General features: G+C 41.6%; 1 pseudogene; it reads right to left on the bottom strand.

Annotated features, from left to right (window-relative positions):
- Window positions 1-15677: 15677 nt before the first annotated feature.
- Window positions 15678-17803, bottom strand: part of LOC110326099 — a 41838-nt pseudogene continuing 39712 nt past the window's right edge.

The following is a 17803-nucleotide window of genomic DNA, read 5'->3' as shown; positions in this document are numbered from 1 at the left end:
GCACAGCCCTGCTGCTGCTGCTGCTGCTGCTGCAGCCTCTGCTGGCAGGAGCTCTTACTTTCTGATTGGTGCCCGGGGAAGATGTTAGCAGCCAAACAGGTTTGAGCTGTGAAACTGGGTTCTTGCTATACACAGCACTTACAGGAAATGAGGCGAAAAGCAGTAAACGGGAGTTTACCACTTTGGGGGAAGGAATGCAGCCATGTCTTAGCTGTATGCCCTGGGTATGGGCTCCCTCACATCCACCCCCACCCCCTTGTACTTTACACAAACTAGGGCTCTGGCGTCTGACAGGCTACGATCTCATCTCAACTCTGGACCTCGTCTGTTGTTGAGCAGACAATATCTCTGCTTTGTTTTTTGTTTTTTTGTTTTCTTTTGCTTTGTTTCATTACAACTAATTAGATCTGGGAGGACAGGCCTAACAGAGAGATTTAAAAAGTGCAGTTAGAGCCCAGTGACGCTCATTGCTTACTAGGTGTGTGGCTTTGGATAAATGCTCTAATAGTTTTAAATGCTTTAAATCTCCATTTCGGCACATGTGAGCTGGAGGCATTGGTATTTTTTACGTCACAGCCCTACCGATGGAATTATGAGATAAAGAACAAAGCACTTGGCAGACATCTGACACAGGGAGATTTGAAGAGAGCTTGTGTTCTTTAGGAGTACTCAGTGGATGGGTGATTTTAGAGGGATCATTCTGTGTGGTTTGAAGTATATAAATAATTCAGATTAAAAAGACAGTGTGTGTGTATTAAGTTGAAAGTTCTTTCTTTCTTTTTTCTTTCTTTTTTTTTGTTTTTGTTTTATTTTGTTTAAAAAACCCAGCAAGTTTTGTTTTAAAGATTTATTTATTATGTATATGGTGTTTTGCCTTCATGTACACCTGTAGGCCAGAAGAGGGCACCAGATCTCACTATCCATGGTCGTGAGCCACCATGTGATTGCTGGGAATTGAATACAGGACCTCTGGAAGAGCAGTCAGTGCTCTTAACCACTGAGCCACCTCTCCTGCCCTAATTGAAAGTTTGTAATATCCTTATGTTTATCACACATTGGTTCTGAATGTCTGCCCATGTCTGTGATTATAAAACTCCAGCGTGGGTATGGGTAAGTATAGGTCTACCTAACACAGAGACTAGATAGGGACACTTTACAGTATGGGTAAGTATAGGTCTACCTAACACAGAGGCTAGGTAGGGACACTTTACAGAGCACTTTCCCTGCCTAGAGCCTCTTGGAATTTTTGAGCCACAATCATTGTACAGGAGTCCAGGTTAGGAACTGTGCTGCTGATCCCACAATGGTTTCTTCTTTTGTTTCCTTTGTCGATTTTCAGTAACAAGCTGGTCCTCGTGTCCAACCAGCTACTCTGTCGCGTGCATCACACCTCAGGTAAGAGCTGGCTTTCCAAACAAGGAGCAGAAGAGACCAGGCCACTCAGGAATCTTCTCCAAATGAATGAAACCCTGACCTTACATAGTTCAGACCATTTTCAAAGTGATCCATCAGTCATCAGGAGCCTCCACATCCCTTGAAACAGGTGCCCTGAACCCAGAACTACCTATCTTTATCCTAGGTTGGTAGGTAAACAATTAAATGTATTAAAAAGTATACCTCTGTTTCATTATAACACATACCTTGTGAAAACATGAAGAGATGCACCACCAGGGAGTGTGATAGCTGGAGGACAGGTCATTTCTCTACATCCACATGAGAGAGAACATTAGTTTTAGTGAAAGAAAACCAATCCAAACTAGTTGAAGGGGCATTTTTATTGGATTATAAAACTTAAAAGTATAGCAATATATTGCCTTCAGATATAGCCAACTTTAGGTGCCCGAGCAACAGTTCCAAAGGCAGTTCTTATTTTAAACAGAAAAGCATTGCTTGTTCTTTTTTATAATTTATATATTTTTATTTTATTCACATTGACATTCTACCTACTTACATCCTGTGCTTGAGGGTATTACATCCCCTGGAACTGGAGTTACAGACAGTTGTGAGCTGTCATGTGGTTGCTGGGAATTGAACCTGGGTCTTTTGGAAGATCAGTCAGCACTCTTAACCACTGAGCAATCTCTCCAGCCCCCTAAAGGCAATTCTTAACTTATCCTATCTTCCTTCTTTTTCCTTCCTGTGCCTAACCCCCAGGGCAACATTTCTGCTTATTTTGTGTTGGACTTAGTATCAATCAGCGTTTCCATCTGGTAAGAAAGATGGTCCCCCATAGTCTTACACCTTCATAGTTATTTCAGGTTATATATTGTGAAGATGAAAAATAAGCTCGCTTTCCCCAGTTCCAAATAGTTTATGACTGTACCCCTGAGGAATTGCTAGGTAGGCTTGGAGATGTGGGAAAATTCCGGAAGCCCCAGAATTAGTACTGTAGCCTTATGTCCAATAGCCTTTCTGTAGTAGGGAACTGGGCAAATCCCCGAAGTAAAGGAGAACCGGAAAGCAGACTGGCTTGCTAACCGTTTGTTTGTTTCAGGATGAGAATGCTGGACTAAATAAGGCTTAGGGAGAACAGATAACTCACCCAAAGGCAAGAGCAGCTGACAATCTAGGAAACAATTCAGGCTTTATTACTCCTTTTACTGCACTAAAACCCTTCCTAACAATCAGGAGGTGAGAACAGTAACAGCACAGGGAGGGGGGAGAGGGAGAGGATGACAAGCAGAAAAGCCAGATGTCGGGATGGTTACACAATGCCAGGTCTAAGTCCTTGGAAAGAGCTCAGCCCTCCTGTGCCTCACTTTCTCCTCCCATCAAGGATGCACAATAGTGCATGCCTAAGGAATTATATTGTTGCAAAGCTTGCTAATGAATTACATTGTCATCGCAAAGCTTGTCTAATGAATTACATTGTTGCAATGAAGAAATTCAATGTTACATGTAAAGAGTTTTTAAGTGTTCAGGATGTAAGGATAGTACATGTTTTTGGCATTATTATGACTAAATGTTTAGTAGTTAATGCTTTTGTGATAAATTCTATTACTAAAGCAGTTTGCACATGTAGTATATTATATCATCTTCATAATAACTTAATGAGGCAGCCAGGGTCATCCTTGGTTTAGAGGAGGGAAAGCCAGGTGATAAAGAAACTCAACAACCCACAGAAAATAAGCTTTGAGGCTGGAGTCAGGGTTTGAACTTCCATCTGTTAGGCAGCAGACCCAAGCTTTTACAGCAAACTAAAATCCAAAGAAAGCTATGGAGAAGTGTGAATTAGATAGTGATCACCCACTACTGAAGAGCTAAAGAAAGAAACCACTGGCCTAGCTCCCTGTAGATTATATTTCGATCATTCCATTCAACAAATATTTACTGAGTACCCATGCTACTGAAACACAGAGAGAACAAAACCCATAACAGCTTGTTAACCTCGAATTTGAATTGTAAAAGAGTAATTGGGCAATTTAGGCAAAGAGCTCCAAATGGCAAGATAAGGACAAAAGAACAGGGTGTAGTGTATGGAGAAATATAGGCTGTGGTCATGGTGTGCCTCACCTCACCGGATTTAACACTTGAAGGGCTGGAGGGAGCAGAAGCCATGGAGAAGATAGTAAGCATGGGTATAGTGTACATGGAATGTTGAAAAGTGCCACCTGTCTTATAGAAAGTGACAGTCACCAGGAGAGATGGGAAAAGGGAGATGGTTTTGCCAGTGCACACACATCCCTTCTAGCAGTCCCCTGTGTCCTGGAACTGGAGTGACATTAACTGATCAGCATATCAAATGACATCATTTCATGAAAAGGAACACTTTCAATTGTGCTAACTGTTGTATTCCAAAAGAGTCCCCTTGTAAGCCCCCCCCCCTTTTTTTTTCCACCATCGAAACACACCGTCCCGGACTTTTTTTTTTTTTTTTTTTTTTTACCATGATGATTTGGCAATGCTGATCTCAAGAAAACCTCTCACTGGATAATGCCATGATACCTACTTCTGTCCTCGTTGCTGCCACTAAAAACAAGCAATAAGTGAAGCTTGAAGTGGTAATATTTTATAATACTCTTACAGATTAAAGACAGCCAGCATTCTGAGCCTGTGGAGATGACTCAGGGGTTAAGAGGCCTGCTGTTTTCCCTGAGGACCAGAATTTGATTCCCAGCACCCACAATGGGCGGCTTATGACCAAACGACCTGTAACTCCAGCTACAAACAACAGGACCCTGTTTTCTGTCCACCATGGCCACCCCCATACAGTCACAGACATGTGAACATAAATAAAAATTTAATAACACTAACAACAAGAACACCACCACCAATAATAATAATTACTAGTTCTTGTGGCCAAGAGAGGAGTCTGAGTTCCTCATTAAAATAGTAGGAAAAGCAAATGAGAGTTAGGGGTTAATATCTATTTCTTCATTCATTGGTTAGATCCCAGAATAGTTTGCTGTGCAAGAAAGATAGCTTATAGAAAAGGAAGGTGCTTTTCTAGCAACTTAATTTCTAAAATGAACACTTTTGCATCCGTCTCCTCCCTCCATAGCCAGTGTTAACGTGCTTAATGTGCTATCAGTGAGGATCTAGATCAGAGCGTGCGATCCTGCCAGGGGCTCACTTCCTTCAGTGTGCTAGATTCCATTCAATACCGAAGCAGGAATAGTTTCAGCTCATTTTGCAACCGAGAAAAGTCTGATTTGCTTCAGGACACACAGCTGGTTGGTGGAACAGTCTAAACCAAGCCCTGAGTTCTCTGACCCTACTCCAGTTCTATCAGAAAACATTCATTTGCCACATTCTGTTTCCCTGTATTTAACTTTACTATGAAGTCTAAAGTAGCTAACTCACCACCACTCAGAGCAGCCCCCTCACTGACTAGTTTGTTACCTAGCACTTCAGGAAACAACCAAGAACACCCTGGTACATAAAAACAGTGTACACACTAACAGTGTGTTTAGCAACCTGGTTGATTGACATCCTGGTCCCAACTCCTTCCCTCATCCTGAGCCAATCACCAACAGTTCTCTATGACCTGACCATGGGTGACCCTGAACTAAACTATTATAGTGATGACCTAGAAATCAATCATTTGCAGTATCTAGGCTACAATGAGAAAAGCACTGAAATAGGCACTATAAATGATAATTCCAAGGGCACAGCACGGACTGGCACTTCCCCAATCAATGAAGCTACAGCTTTTCTTATGAGTTGAGGATACGCCCATGTTCTGGGAATGAGGTCTGTCTCCCTCCACCTGGCACCTGGTTTCTCTCTACTCCACACCTGCCAGCCACTCCTGCTGCCCCACCCTACCCTATACTTCCCACGATTGCCATTCAGGGCCAAAAGCATGGATCAAGAGGAAGAGAGCCATTCCACCCAATCCAAGTGTTACCTGTGATCTTCAAGTTGACTTCAAAGTGGGAAGGGAAGGGTTTGTCCTGAATGAATAGTTCAGAGAGAGATTTTATCATCTCCAATTGCTGCACAACAAATGCAGAAGTCTAAGGTCACTCACCACTGTAAACCACCCTTGAGCAGAATCGGCAAGCTGTAGGGGGAAAAAAAGGAATATATACATGGCTGGGATAGTTAGAGATGATCACCGACAGGAGTTGTCCACTATATTGTCTTCTAATGACAAGAAAGTTACCAACTCGGCTTAAATACCACTTAGGGCCTTCCTTGGAAGGAGCCAATAGAAACAGCCTTGAGTGTATTCCTAATTCCCAAGTGTACAGCGGGACAATCTGCTGGAATTCTGTGGTAATCCTGTTAGGTCCCTTTACATTTTAATGTACTTTCCAGACTGCTCCGGGAAATCCTAGGGAAGGAACAAATGTTGATGAAATGACAGATCAAGGAAGTCTTGTTCTGAATGGTACTGTCTTCCTCCAAGTTACCAAGATGATGTTCTGAAGGCTCAGTTTTGCGTGATTTGGAACATGTGCTCTTTCAAGGGAGGAAAATGGGTCCTGAAATGTCAGGAGTGTCAGTCACAGCTGAAAGGAGAGCCATATCCCTAAGGGAGGGGGGATGGGATCTTCCTCTGCTTGTGATAATTAGCATAGACCCTAGAGTCTGAGACCCTGCCAAGTTGCCAATCCATCAGCAACCAATCAATGATTACCTCTATGCAAAAATCGGACGCGATGAATATTTATCTTACACATTGGTTACACACACACACATATATGTGTGTGTGTGTGTGCATGTGTGTGTGCATGTGTGTGTGTGTGTGTGTGTATGTGTGTTTGTGTGTGTGTGCATGTGTGTTTGTGTGTGTGTGTGTGTGTGTGTGTGTTTTTGTGTGTGTGTGCATGTGTGTGTGTGTGTGTGTGTGTGTGTGTAGTTTTGTTATAATGCAGTATGTAAGTGGAAAGATGATACATATTATTTGAATTAATCTATTAATGAAATTGAATTAGATGTGCTTTAACATAATTCATGTTTTCTTAGTAATATGGAGTCTCATCTTTTAAGACAAATATATTTGCTTTAATAACATTTTCTAACGAATATAAATTATATTCAGATGTAGTGGGTCTTGAAATATGAAGTCTTTATTTACTGAAAAATATAAATTGGAGGTGGACAAGATGGCTCAGTGGATAAAACCACCTCCCCCTCACGTCTGCAACCTGAGCTTTATCCCTGGACCCGCACAGTGGAATAAGAGAACCAACCCCAGTAGGTTGACCTCTGACCCCTCTGTGCATGCACATGTGTTCAAATGAACAATGGTAGCTTATACCTTTAAAGCACCTTTAATGATAATTTTCAGTCTGAGAATAATGATTTCATTCTTTCTTTGTACTTAGCCCTAACTCTGAAGCTAACTGAATACAGAAAGTGTCACACAAACAGCCCCTTCCCCACCAACAGTAGCCTTCTAGACACACCTGCTGAGAACCTTAATATTTATCAATTTTACAACATTCCAGCTAAATCTGAACCCTATTTTCCTAAGCATCTTCATTAAATTGTAAAAGAGCAAGGAGAGAAACTCAAAAACTCATTCCAGAAAACAAAGCCTATGGAGAATATAATTATTTACTTCTTTCTTTAAATCTCTCTGCCAAGAATCTGAACTGGATTAAGTATTCAGCACCTTGCGATTAAAGCTGTGTGTTGCTGTAGCTACCACTACACACATCTCCTCCTAATTATGGGATTATCTTCCCAAGGAAGCAGATCAAAGCTTTATTTCCTTGTGGTATCTGATAATAAAAGCCAAAGCTAAATCAAATTCTCATCACTTTTGCACCTATCCTTAAGCTACTGGTTCAAGAATAATCAGAATATGTAAGGGATAAGGTCAAAGAGAAGGCAAGAATGGAAAACACCCATCTTACTTCCCTCTCTACCTTTAAAACTGACAGATGACTAAAACAAAAACATCCAGGACATCACCTGACACTGTTTGGAATATAGTCTTATTTAAATGAGCTTGATAAAATGGGAGTGAGCATTAAATGACATAAAAGATTTGCTAATATCAACTGTAGTCGACTCAGCTCTTGCTTTTCAGCTCCCCATAAATTATGGTGAAGCTTTGGAATCTTCACTGTTAACTTTGCAGATAGTTCAGTGTAAGGTGATAATGCATTGTTTTGAGTTGCAGCCAAAACTAGGAAAATGATCTTCCAAACTGAAGAACTTAAATTTCTATCAATTGTAACTATTAGGGAAAAAAACTCAGGTCTCAAAACAAAATGAAACATGTAACCCAGGTGTGGAGTGGAAGTTTACCTACACCTGTATTTGTTCCCTGAATGCTATTTCTTCCTGGTGCTTGGGACCCATGCCCTGAGAATTCCGAGGAGCAAGGATCTACCTTTTGCTAAGAACCAAAGACAACAGGAGTCTCTACATTTAGCCAAATCAGAACCACTAAGCCACATTTGATGAATTAGCCTTCTGCTATGTATTAAGGGATGATATATTTTTGAATTGTTTCAGTTCCCTTCCTTGAAATTCCTCTATCAGAAGCATTTGTGAACAACAAAAGCTTACCGATACTGACAAGAGATATACTGCAGAAAGAAACTTCTGGAAACAGAGTTGTTTCCTCTGGGTGTGTTTAAAGATTTCAAATCTTTGGAAGGTTTATTTCTGCTTAGACTAAACAGTCAAACTTAGGATGAAACAGCTGGAGATTTAAAAAAGATTCCCCTCAAAGCTTAGAGACCTTAGAGCCAATATTTATGAAATTACCAGAGCTCATGAGAAAACAGAAGTTCTTCCAAAATTTGGTGATCTCATAATCTGAATTTAATCAAGAGATGGAAAAAAAAACTTTCAGTGTAAGACCATTGTGCATGAAAAAAATATTTTGTAGAAATATTACAGTTTTCCTTTACAAGACCGTGGTTATGGTTCTTAATAACACTGGAATACTCAGGAAACTTCCTTGCACATTTATGTCCTTTCTGCACTGTAGTTATATAGTACAGACATGCCTTATATGTGCAGGTGCCTAAGGGGAGGGTTTATATGTCTATCCTATTAATCAGTCTATTATTGGATAAATTTAAATACACGTCAAATTAAAATTATAGAACATTTTTGGGTCTTTTTTCTTAAACTCTTCCGTGTGAATGAGGCACATACACAAATTATTTCCTTTGTCAACTTTCTAAGAGAACAGAGTAATTTTTCACTTCAAAACAAATTTATCTGTTATAAAATACAACTTCCTATTGAGGACAATGGAAAGAGAAATTTAATTTGTGACTCTAGTGACATTACTAAACTCTTGCAACACATACACACATACACATATACACACATATCACATATACACACACTCACACACACATACATACATATACATATACACACATACATACACACATATACACAACCCACATATACATACACATACATACACACACATATGCACACAGACACATAGACACACACTCACACACACATACATACATATACATATACACACATACATACACACATATACACAACCCACATATACATACACATACATACACACACATATGCACACAGACACATAGACACACACTCACACACACATACATACATATACATATACACACATACATACACACATATACACAACCCACATATACATACACATACATACACACACATATGCACACAGACACATAGACACACACTCACACACACATGTAAACATATGACATACAAACATGCAGCCAATTGTAGATCTTGATTTCTTGAATTTCAGTCATATGTACTGGAGGGAGGTAGGAAACTGGATGAAAGAGGGTGTCATGAGGGGAACAAGAAGGAACAATCAAGTGTGAGGATGATTGAGGGAGAGCGACCAGGTTTGGAGGAGTGGGGACATCTCTTCAATAAACTAGAATCCCAGAAAAAGGGAAACTCCCAGGATGGGGGAACCTGAAATTATCACCTCTGTAACCAGGCAAGACTTCCAATGTAAGAACTAAGAAACCAACCCACCCACAAAACCTTCCAGGCATAATTTGTCTTGCCTACAAAAAATGCAAAGATAAAAATGGAATAGAAATTGAGGGAATGGCCAATCAATGACTGGACCATCTTGAGACCCATTACATGAGAGAGAGCCCACCCCTGACACTATTAATGATATTCTGCTATACTTGCAGACAGGAGCCTAGCACAACTGTCCTATGGGAGTATTCACCTAGCAACTGATGGAAACAGATGCAGAGACCCACAGCCAAACGATAGGCAGAGTTTGGGGAATCCTGTGGAAGAGGGGAAGGACTGAGGGATCTGGGAGGTGTCAGGGACACTACAAGGGACCCTACAGAATCAATGAACCTGGGACATAGGTGTTCACAGAGACTGAACCACCAACCAGAGAGCATGCATGGCATGGATCTAGGCCCCCAACACATATGTAGCAGATGCATGGCTTGGTCTTCACATGGTACCCCTAAACACTGGAGCAGGGGCTGTTGTCTCTGACTCTGTTACCTGTCTTTGTACCCCTCCCCCCTAACTGGGCTGCCTTGTCTATGCTCAATAGGAGAAGGTGCATCTAGTCCTACTGCAACTTGAGATGTCAAGACAGACTGATATACAGGGGAGGCCTCCCCCTCTCTGAGGAGGAAAAGGGAAGGGGAGGGGAGAGAGGGGGGAGTAGGAAAGTAGGAGAGAGAGGAAGGTGTAGTCAGGATGTAAAGTAAATAATTAATAAGAAATAAAAATAAAACATGATTTGAGAAAAACAAAACAAAAAACCAACCATGCATATTCCACCATACTTTCTAAAGCCATCCATACTGTCCAAGGCCATGACCAGAACTGACCTCAGGCTGCAATTCTTTTCCGTAGATGTCAAGCCTGTGATCAAGCTAATGTCTGGGACAGTTGTCATTCTATTTTTAAGAGCATAGAAATGAGAGGAAGCGTCTGACACTATCTAGGATCTGGTCTATATTTTATTTCTCTGCTTACCGACTTGTGAGTGCTAACTTAGTAGAAAAGATAGGCTATTACTGTTGGGGGTCTGGGATGGCAAATGTAATTCATGCTAGAATTCATCACTTCCAGTGTAACAAGTTTGTAACAATGAAGCATCCATTGATGCTAGAATTTTTCACTTGGGTGTAACAAAGCTGTAACAATGAAGCATCCAGGCATGAGTCACATGGAAGTCAGATTTCACCTCAAATTCTCCCCACAGCACCAGGGTTGTGGACCCTGGCTGGGGGATCCCTCTTGCTGAATATTTGCATGGCCCTAGGCATGAGGCTAAGACCTCTCTCCATCTGTTTTATACCTCAACAAAGCTACAGTGAAAAGTGTATAATTTCTCCTTGCAGTCGAGTATGAAAAGACTTAGGCGATGCTTTCCAAATATTACTTGTGGCATTCAGAAGCAATCACTGCATTCTGGGGTTTGTACTCTTACTGCTGAGCTATGTGCTCTCTGATAATAGCCACAGGACTCCCTGCATACATGGGACACAAAATAAGATTCAGTGTAGATTTCCCCTTGAGCATCTGCTAATTAGTTCTTTCTAGAATTCAAAGCATCATGTGTGTATCTGCAGGAGCTCAGTTTTTCTGTCTTAATATGTTTGAGTATTGTTCCAGACGTGGTTAGGATACGTCTTTTCAGAACTCTGGTATAATTTAAAAAATTATCTGCCGTACTTACAAAGAAATGCTTCCAAGTCACTCTCCACACTGCCTTCTCCTCTTTTCCAAGTCAGCTCACCTTTGGGTCCACCCTCATAACTGTGTCATTAGCAGTAACTGTGATTGATCTATCCCTTCTCTCGGCCTCTGGCCATCTGTGCAAGCAAAACTTGCAGCCCAGACATTTTAAAGATTAAGCCTATACTGGAACTCTGTTCAATAGATCTTTCACAAATCCCCAGCCCCCAGCCCCAGAGAGTAAGAAAAGTCAGGTCATGAGCAGGAAGTAACAGAGACAAGGCAGTTTCTGAGCTGAGCCCGCCTTGGTTTATTGTTGTCATGACTACAGAGTTCCACATGCCTAAAGTCACTGGTTTCTGAGAAGAATGATGCAGTGTCTAGCCTTACAGCTGGACATATAAACCAAATTAGTCTGCCATGCCTCTACCTGCTTTGTGGTTATTAGTGAGAAGAGCAATATATCACACAATTGCTCATGCGACAGCTAAACCGTGCACACATGGCTTTCTTGTATCTGTAACTCATTTTTTCCCCCAGCTCCCAGGAATAATAGGTTGAAATCTCAGAGACGGGGTTGGTCCAAAGTAATTTTGACAGAGACTTCAAATTCTTGAATTAAAGATCAATCAGAAAACAATCTATGGTACTTCTACATAGTTAATGCTATCTATCTGTGTTTTAAGTCACACATAAGAAAGAGGATTTTTCAGATTCTGTGCAGAACAGTTCAAAACCTCACTGATTTGTGAAAGAAATGATTTCTTTTTAAATTAAATAAATAAAGTGCTTTAGAGAGTAGAGGCCTGGTTTGCCTGTTCCAGATGTGAAATGAGGGTCTTGAGAAGGAGTCTGGTCCTTGCTCTCCAAATGATTAATTGAATGACCCAGGGGAAGTAATTTAACCCAGCCATGTAAAAAGAAAATACTCATTTACCCAGCAGAACAGAGAAGCTAAGTCAAACCCACACCTGCAGCAATGACCTCACTGTCTCTCCACAAGTGCTGCTATGACCCAGACCTCCCTGCCTCTGGCTCCCTCTTCCCCTTCTCAGCCTTGCCTCCTGCTTTAAACTTTCATCAGACTCAAAGATTTCGGACCCCTCGTTTCCTTCCCCCCATGCTGTTCTTCGTTTGCAGCACGTACTGAAAAAGTTCAAAACCATGACATCATCCACTCTGCCTTCTGAAGCTCATGACCGTAATCTATTGTTGTGTCTTTTCGGGATGCTCGGTATTTTCATTCTGGCCACATAGCTGGCTAGAGCCTGCTTCTCTGGTGACTGACTTGGACCTGTCCTTACTAGCAGACATCTGTCATCTTAAAAGGCCATACTTATGCTTCTTTGACAATAGTTTTAATCTCATTTGCTCATTGAACAGGCTTATGTACCCAGCCTACATAAGGAATACATCTGGGGTGATACCCCATCCCTCTCTTTACACATTACTTCCCATCTTCTTAGATGGTGTCCCTTCAACGAACAAAGGGCGGTTAGACAGAGGCAAGACCTTTTTAAGCAGGGTTACATGAAGCTGTAGTGATGGGGAAGAGATGGCCACACTATTTTTCATGTTCATTTCCCATCCTCCCAGGTAATGTTCATATTTTCAAGGGCACTTTTAGCTTGCTCTAAGGACTTACCTTGGGGATACTGTGTTGGTGGGAGTCAGTGGCAAAGTCACTTCGAGCCTCTGGGGTTGGCTTTTAAGAAACTGGATTTTGTTAAATATGGGAGTATCTGAATCCAGGCAAGGCAGAATTATCTACAACTGAGAAGGCGCAAGATTAAACATAGCCACGACGGTGAGTTGTGTGAATTCAGCTAAAACAAATGTTCAAACTGTATCTCATGATTCAGTCTGTAAAGTCTCCAGCATATTAGAATCCTTCTCCTTGGACAATGGGTGTAAAAAACACCAGACTCTTTGAAGATCTCTGTCAATATCAAGAATATTTTGCTAGATTTGTTTTCATATAGAAAACTTCTTAATGAAACACACAATGCCCTGTCTGATTTAGATGTATGCTTCCTTTCTCCCCAAGCAGGAAGAAACAAGATTAACTTAAAGGAAGCTCTTACTATGCCTCCGGGTCCCTGCGGCGAACCGTTTCCAATAGTCCAGCTGAGCATTAGCGGGTTATGGATCCCCTAAGAATGTGTTTGCTTCTGTAGCTTGCCACACAAAAATGAACATTTTGAAAAGTGTTCATAAACATCCAAAGTTAGGGCACCAGGCTTAGGCTTCTAAACATGTATGGGAGATATGAAAACATTTACATAGTAAAAAAAAAAGTAGTATAGTTAAATCTTAATTGAAAGTAACCTTTGACTAGTTGGTCATTTATTGACTCTAGTGGTAAAGGACACAAGGCTGCATCATGACAAAGAGTTACAAAGAATACTTTTTCCGAATGGAGTATTGTTTATTTTTAACACTGTTATCTTTGTGTTTAGACATCCTGATAGACACTGTGGTAGGTGCAGCATATTTGTAACCATCAGAGAATGTTTCAGTATCTACCCTCATTTGCAAACAGCAAACAAAGGGACAGTGCTTTGAAAACATCCTGAGTGAATGGTCAGAGACCCTAAATAGTAAGCTATTGTCACTGTGCCCTATCGGCAAGGAACTGGCTGACAGATACTCCAGGGCCATGTTTCAGTCCAATGTGTCTATGGTTTCCATGGGTTAAGTCAAGCATCTGGTGTCTGGTGATCCATTTCTAGTCCTCAACACTTTGTGAAAGAAATATCAGTCATTGTTACTTCCCCTTTAACTCACAGGCCTCAGAGTGGCTTCTGTCTTCCTGTCAGTCAAATTTCCATTCTTACAGTGAGCTTCCTGACTGGGCCTCTGCACACCTGCCCTGTCTTCATCAGGAAGCTGCAAACTCTTGTCTGTTGTTGCTAAACCAGTGGACATTTCTCCCCTGTCTTCTCTGTGCTTGTCAGTATAGATTCAAAGGGAACAGAAGAAATCTAGACACTTCTTGGGCCACCCAACTGGCCTCTGGCTGCACACAGTTGCTTTTCTAGTCAAATTCCAAGACTCCAAAGTCCTCTGGTTTGACAAAACCTCCTTCAGCAGCTGAGAGCTCTCATGGCTTCTAGTTCATACCTGGCATACAAAGCCTGGCATTTATTTTTCCCATCTAACTCCACCCCCCTTGAGATATTTGCTCTAAGCCTAAACTAGAAGCCATACTGATCACACTTCAGTTAGAGAGTCTAACAGGACAGAGAATTATTTGCCTAAGCGAACAGAAAAGAAGGTCAGAATTAGAAGCTCAAAACCCCGATCCTTCCCCGGGAGACTGTTCAAAATCCTACACTCGGTCTGCTTCTTAATCCCAAACTGAGACTTTTTGCCCAAATTGTGAGCCAGATTAACTTTTAGAAAAGAAAATAAATGGATCTCTCTGCCTGTGTGGGAAGCTTGGTGAGCACACTGCCTGGATCCGCTCTGTGAGAACAGAAAACCCTCATAGAGCTTCTGTGTGCAGCCTCCTGAGCCCTGAGCCCAACAATTCAACAAAAGGCGAAAGGGGGAACGCAGTGCAGTGGGTGTCCGTTAAGGTTTCTTCCTATCTACCTTCTGAGCTTTGATTAAAGCAACAAATGCATAAGATTCTTCCATACATCCCAGCATGGTTACACACAGAACTGTTTCCTTTGAATTGACTATCTAAAAAGTTACTGGTAAGGGCATATGCCTATTTGTGGGGAGGGGCATACATGAGCGTGAGTGTGTAGAGTTCAAAGGACAATTTGCAGCAGTCAGTCCTTTCCTTCTACCCCGTGGTTCTCCGAGGATCAAACTCATCACTGGCAACAGGCACGTTTGCACACCCAGCCATCTCGCTGGCCCGGTTTTTCAGTATTTAAAGATTTACAGAGTCATAACATTAGATTAATGATCTTTGTGAAAGTCTCTGTTTAGAGTGTGAGTGTTTCTCCATATTTGGCAAAGTATAACGTTTCCAAAATTATCAGTCCTACTATTTTTACCAAGAAAATGTAGACATAACATCCTTCAGTACAGTTGGAACACTTTGGAACTTCAAAGATTTTACGAGTGTGCACTGGGTACTCCTTATGTAAGTCTGAGCAAGGATTATTACCTTCAGTTTACAGGTGAGAAAAGCAGTGTATATGTAGACGAATTGCCTAAGATCTCAAGACACCTCAGTAAACGGTACTTAAAGCTCAGTCAGTCTTCCGAGTGTGGTCTTTATATGTCATTGTCTTTCCACATTGTTTATCCAGGAGAGCAGACAAGGACTCAAATGCTGATGCCTAAAATGTAACCTACTTAGTTTAAATTATTCACCTAACATTCTCTTATAGAAGTAAGGTTAAAATGCTATCCATTAATTGGTATTCAAAAATAAACCTGATTGCTGAAATCAATTTAAAACTTTAAAACCAGTTGTCTTTATTCATATAGTTAGTGTACTAAACAGGAACAATATAGAAAGTATGTTTAAGACCTTTCTATATATTTTTTCATGCCTGTCGTTTTGCTGGCATGAAATTTGGGGACAAATTTGGGGTTGTGTTGTTTCATTTTGCTTTGCTGGGCTTGAGAATGTTGTGCCCTGCTTTGGTACTGCCCTTCTGTTCCAGGTGGTTCTCTAGGTAGTAGTTTGGGTTATTCGGTCCTAGAAAATGGTAAAACAAACAAACAAACAAAAAGCAAAAACAAAACCCACCAGTGGCTGTTTATTCATCATTCCCTCTTCCTGTCCACAATCTTACGAGTGAAGACAAAAGTGGGTAATGACAGATGTTTTACTGTTTTACTTTGCTGCTGTCTGGCTCCACTTTCTGGGAGGACAGATGTGAAAAGCTGAGTCACAAATGTGTTTCTAGGGATTCACTTTCTGTGTTGGCATCAGTCACCACAGGCTCACTTAGGCCACAGGGACAAATCTGTAGCTCGAAACAACAGCATGAATTATCTGTTTGCCCTTAGGATGAGCACGGAGAGACTCTGCCTGTGGAGGTCGGCAGAGGCACTGATACGATGACAGAGCGATGCATCTAAGAGAAGCTGTAGAAGGAAGAGAGAACATGGCTCTCCTCTGCCCATAGACACCTCTCCTCACCTTCCACTGGCCTCGCTGAGTTCATGAGGACAAAGGTGTCTAAAGATCCTCCAAAGAGGACACAGACACAGGCAAAGAAGATAGCAGACCATCACGCGTCTGTTTCTGTTCCCGTATTGTCAAGCACCTTGATCCTCCTGATACTTAGGGCACTGTATGTCCATTCTCCACAGACTCTCTCTTGGTAGCCTTTCACCTACTCAAAGAAATAACCCTCAGTCAAAACCTCTACCACAGACACTCTACAGTAGTCCTTCCTTATCCATGGTTTAATCTTCTTTGAATCTAGTTGCCCATAGTTAATTGCGGTCTTAAAATATTAAGTCAGAAATCCCATATTTTGAAACAGGGAGGCCATTCTCACATAACACTTATTATAATGCATTGCTACAATTTAACTGTACTATTGTTGTTAACTTCGGTGTATTTAAATTGTAAATTAAACTTCATCACAGGTACAGAGGGGAGGGTGAAAATACATGGAATCTGATAGTCTGCAGTTTCAGGCAACCAGGAGGTTTTGGAATCTACTTCCTATAGAAAAGATGGGTCACAGTATACTAGTGAATGCTCAGATATCTGTGGCTAGCCCTTTTAGAGAATGACTACATATCCCCCATACAAATGACATGGCAACTTTGTATCGCAGCCGGTTCCACCAGTAACAGTGAAGGAACAACCCCAAACCGGGAGTCACATATTGCAATTCTCTCTCCTTCTCGAAGTGGAGTGTAGTCCATAATACTCCAACAGCACTGCCAAAGAAACAACCTCAGCATGGCTCTCACTGCTTTCTCTGGAATGTTATATCATTAACGAACTGGGAGAGAGTGGGAAGACGGCTGGTAAAAGTGACGTGAATCCCCCGGAGCCTGCATAAAAAGTCAGATGTGGTGGCTTGAACACGCGACCTCGACATTTCTATAGTGGGAAAAGAGGCAGAGTCAGGAGAATTGCCTGCAAGTCAAAACAAAAGAGACAGGGCATGAACTCGCCAAAGTTGTCTTATGACCTCTCTATATGTGTCAGAGTCTATCTCTGTCTCTGTCTCTGTCTCTGTCTCTGTCTCTGTCTCTCTCTCTCTCTCTCTCTCTCTCTCTGTTTCTCCCTCTCTCTAATAACAACAAGGAAGGAGGAGGAGGAGAGGGAAGGGAAAGGGAGAAAAACTTTGTAAAAGAATTATAATGGGTTGAAAGTTTTAAAGTCTTGGAATTGGCTCTCAGCCGTTTCCTTCCTGTTTACTGTACGCGTCTGTTACTCTCTTTGGCCTCTGGTATCTGCTCTATCTTGACTCCTTTGTTAAATTCCTCAAATCCACAAGTTCCCCCACCTCCTTTATCCTTATCTAAGCCTCTGGGACTCCAAGCAATTATTGCTGGTCCTATGTGAATTACAGCATTTCCCTACTCTGTTTCTGGTAGAATTACTGTGGCACCCATCTAGTCAGTAGGGTGGGCACTTGTCCCAGACTAAGCAGATCAAAGCCGATCATGATTGCTCTGTCCCAGGGTAGGGGGGGAGAGACAGAGATGGAGAGAGACAGAGACAGAGAAGACACACACACACACACACACACACACA

Source organism: Mus pahari, chromosome 9 (genome assembly GCF_900095145.1).
Source record: "Mus pahari chromosome 9, PAHARI_EIJ_v1.1, whole genome shotgun sequence".
In the NCBI taxonomy this organism is placed as follows: Eukaryota; Metazoa; Chordata; class Mammalia; order Rodentia; family Muridae; genus Mus; species Mus pahari.
This window is presented reverse-complemented; position numbering and strand designations above follow the sequence as displayed.